Source organism: Onychomys torridus, chromosome 1 (assembly GCF_903995425.1).
Source record: "Onychomys torridus chromosome 1, mOncTor1.1, whole genome shotgun sequence".
NCBI lineage: Eukaryota > Metazoa > Chordata > Mammalia > Rodentia > Cricetidae > Onychomys > Onychomys torridus.
This window is the reverse complement of record NC_050443.1, coordinates 33,619,810-33,624,278: the sequence shown is the minus strand read 5'-3', so window position 1 is coordinate 33,624,278 and position 4,469 is coordinate 33,619,810. Positions and strand designations below refer to the sequence as shown.

General features: G+C 50.2%; 1 pseudogene; it reads left to right on the top strand.

Annotated features, from left to right (window-relative positions):
* Positions 1–2,964: 2,964 nt before the first annotated feature.
* On the top strand, positions 2,965–3,363 carry LOC118580143 (annotated as a pseudogene).
* The last annotated feature ends 1,106 nt before the right edge of the window (positions 3,364–4,469 follow it).

The window sequence follows — 4,469 nt, the reverse complement described above, 5'->3', positions numbered from 1 at the left end:
AGGTGGCCACTCAGGAGACTGCTTCAGAATCCAGCCAGGAAGTGGAGAAGAGGATGGAGAAGATGGACCCTTCTGGTAGGTGGGTGGGGAGGGCTGGCCTGACTTGTAAATTTCATTGAGAGTTTTTCTTACCACTGTTGACCTTATTCCATTGCAAACTCACCAGAAGGCTCTTCCTCATGCTTGCTCTCTAAAACTATCAGCCAGGTGTGGTGGATGGACACTCTTGAGGCAGGAGGATAAGTTCACAGTCGTTCTCAACTACTAGCAAATTCAAGGCTAGCCCAGGCTGCACCAGATTGTAACTCAAAAAATAAAAACAAACAAACAAAAATCTCTCCCCGTTTCCTTAGCTTTCTCATAGTACCTTTTCCCTGAGTGGCTCCACACCTGACTGCCAGGGTCCATGTCCTCGCTTCCCAATCGATCTGCTCCACCTGAGCTGTCTGGGGGCCGCTGCCCATCTCACCCACAGCTGCAAGCATACAGAGCCGACATGACTCCCCTAATTCTCCCCCTCCTTCCAGATGCTACCTGCACAGCCCCCTCTCCAGGGCCTCTGCCTTATGCTTCTGCTGTCACTGGGGAGGAAGCAAAGAGAGGCTGAGCGATTTCCCCAAGACCACACAGCAACTAAGGGGCAAGACCATGCTAGAAAGTCAGGGCTGTGGAAAAAGTACACAGCCTGGCTTTCTCCATAGGCCTGGTCCTGAGCCTGGGGCTGGGAAAATGGGATGAATACAACCGAGTCTCTGCCCACCAGGAGCTCAGAGTCTGGGACAGGTAGGCATCTGCCTTCTGGGTGTCTGGGGAGCCAGACTCCTTTAACAGCGCCCAGGGAAGTACAGTCATCACTCTCCCGCCCCTTTTAACTTATACCTGTCCTCTGCTGGACACCAGGCACTTACTGAGAGAGAGTGGGTTCCCTAGAAGGTGACATCTGCTGAGTGCTATCCCACCCCTGAACTCAGCTCTCCCAGTGACAATTTGACTGCCAGTCCTATGATTGTGACCGGTGGAGGCTCTGGGCTTCATTAGAGTGCAGTGATTCCAGCAGCACGCCTATCAGTGATTCAGGGTGTACATGGGGCGCAGACGCCTTGAGTCTGCTCGGGAACTGATAAGGTACCTCCAATGGGGCTTTGACAAGCAGCGGCATGGGAGAATGCACTGGGGGTCCCACTAAGCCTAGGGCACACTGCCAAGGAGAGACACTGAGGCGAGGAAACAAAGAATCCAACACGGTCTCTGGAAGCCAGGGAAGACTAGTATTGAGACTGGGGTGGGCACCCCACTCCCAAAGCCCAGCCTCTGTTTCCCGCTGGCCAGAAAGAGTTCACTGCAACTCAGAAATCAAAAGATAATGGCATGCAGAGGAGGGGCTGCGCTGCTAAGCCAAGGGAGAGAAATGTGTTTGCGGTCCGCATCACTTCCCCGCACATGGAGCTTGTCTCGTACATGCTCAGTGAAGCCTGGATCCTCTCTCCAGAGAGGAGCTGTTTGCTCGGGCCCCAGACAGCTCCACCTCGTCAAATGCTGCCTGCTCTGATCTTCCACCTGCCAGGGCCTCCTGGCCTTGCCCCCTTAATTCATTCGAAAGGCTGAGGCCCCAGTGAACCGGCACACACTCCACATCACTCCGAAGTGGAGAGGGGCCAGTCCACCTCAGCTCCCATTTCTCCACCTGACAGCAGCACATAGGCCTCTTCTGCTTGTCAGCAAACAAACAAATGGGATGAAATTAAAATTCTTGGTGGGATGGCAGAACTGTTGCCCTGGGAAGCATGGGGCCTGTCCTGTCCTTTTAGCGTGTCGTTTTACCTTTCAAGGCTTTGAAATCTGTATAACGGGCAAGAAAACAGTTGAGCCTGAATAACCTATGTCAAGTCAAGTGCACAGCCCTTCATCCGCTCACCTGCATTACGCCAGGCATGGCGCTGTGTGCTACAATACCTCTCCCACGGAGCCCATGGCTCAGAGATGAATCAGGTTTGCAAACACCCAAGCCCAGTAGCAGGGGCAACATGTTAACCTCTGTGGGAGCTGATCAGGGCTCTGTGTCAGCCTGAGAGACAAAGAACAGACAAGCAGGTGGAAGGTGAGCGAGCGGTGAGCAGCGCAGGCAAACACTGAGAGGAGGAGATGCTGGGGCAAGCGCCTGGGCATTGGTGACAGTCCCACTGTCTGGCCCACTGCTCCCTCAGGACAGGGCACGTGCACGCGGTAGTTTAAATGAGATCCCTCCATGGTCTCAGACACTTGGATACAGTTGTTGGCACTGTCGGGGGAGGCGTGGCCTTGCTGGAGGAAGTATTTGACTGAAGCTGAGCCCTGAGAGTTTAAAGATTTGTGACGTATCTAGCCTGCTTTCTCTGCTTAGGTGTGAACCCTCTGCTCCTGCTCCTGCCACCATGCCTGGCACTTGCTGCCATCACAGAGGTTTACACTCCGGAACCCTGGAACCGTAAGTCCAAATCAGTCCTCCTTCCTCTGGTTTGCCTCAGTCAGGGTGTCTTATAACAGCCACAGAACTTTAACAAATGCAGAGCAATATACACTTTAAAGCACATGGCCTCTCTCACCACCAGTAAGAAAGCAGGGCACAGTCCACATGTTGGGTGTTTCCAGGCTTCTCGGGCCACCTGGCCATTCTGGTCACCCTCACTGGAAGCATACTTCCTCTTCCAGGAAGCCCCGTCCCATTGTGTTTTTGACAATGGAGCTCAGCTGACCATAGCATAGGGGACATCCAGAAAGTGACACATAAAAACCTGATAACTCAGAAGAATAAATGCTTGCTACGCACACACACACACACATCAAGATTTGCCTCCAGTGTCACTTCCTCCAGGAAGCTTTCCCTGACCAGTGTCCCAAGCCAAGTGTTCCCCTTTTATTACTAAGACTGGGTGCTGCCTTTCTCGCTTCCCAGCCATCTTGGGAGCTAGTCTTGGTTGGGGGCTGTCCTGTACCTAAGGCAGGAAGATGGTGGCCGCAAAGAAGATGAAAAAGTCTCTGGAGTCGATCAACTCTTGGCTCCAACTTGTTATGAAAAATGGAAAGTACGTGCTACGGCACAAATAGACTCTGAAGATGATCAGACAGGGCAAAGTGAAATTGGTTATCCTCGCCAACAACTATCCAGCTTTGAGGAAATCTGAAATAGAATACTATGCTGTGTTGGCTAAAACTGGTGTCCATCACTACAGTGGCAATAACATTGAATTGGGCACAGCATGTGGAAAATACTACAGAGTATGCACACTGGCTATCATTGACCCAGGTGATTCTGATATTATTAGAAGCATGCCAGAACAGACTGGTGAAAAGTAAACCAGGAAAGTTTTTCTTTAATAAAACTTTACCAGACCTCCTTTAAAAAAAGAAAGAAAAAAGACTGGGTGCTGGCATAGCGTGTCAGCACCAGTGACAAGTCAATCGAAGTATCCATTACTTCTGTCTTCCCTGCCAAACTAGAAATTCTAGGCAGTGTCTGGTACATGGTATGTTCTCAATAAGGAGTTTTCAATGGATGTGTGGGTGGGTGGGTAGATGGTGGCTGGGTATCTGGGTAGATAAACAGACAATAAAATGAATGGACAGACCCGTTTCTCTATAATACTGTAGGAACGATTTGATAGGGAAGAACTTGGGTGCAAGTGCCTGTCCTCTGGGCGCAGTCTGATAGCAGCTGGGTTGCATGCTCCCTCTGAGCTCTGTTCTTGTTGTCTGCTGCAGGGGTGTCTCGGTGCACCTGTCTCAGAGTTCTCATGAAGTTGCACGTGACGGTCAATGTGACTGTGTTTTGTACCTTGCCAAATATGGAGAGAACATGTGTGTTTATCAGTCAGGGTGCTTCATAAGTGCAGAAACCCCATGACACACCTACTTTAGCAGCAAGGGAGGACCCTGGGTCAGAAATAAAACAATAAAAAAAAAAAACCCAACAACTGTCAACTGATGGCTGCTTGAGGAGAATGAATGGATTACAGAAGGGATGTGGCCCCTGGGTGGCCTGAGAGGCCCCTGAGAGTCAGCAGACAGTCTAGCACTCATCCTGTGTCAGGGATGGACCTGACTTCATGGACAGCAGTACATGAGAGCCTCTTGCCTTCATCTGCAAAGGTGTCTAGGTCTTGTAAGATTGCTAATCAGACACTAACCCACCTGAGAAGGCCTCGGCTTCTGAGACTACACAGGCAGTACTAAGTGGAGGCAGTGAAGTTGGGAGGGAAAAGGGATGGTCAATAGGGGAAGGACAGGAAGGGAAGGGAGGAGGTAGAGTTGATCAGAGAATGTTATACAGCCATGCATATTCTCAAACAAAAAGGCCTTCACATTCTCAAAGAGAAAAATAAAAGAAAAATTCTGAGCAGGAAACAGCTAAATAGAAAGCAAATTGTATCAAATATAAGTTTTTCCTTAAAATTGTCTCATTAGCCAAGAGTAATGGCAAATGCCTATAATCC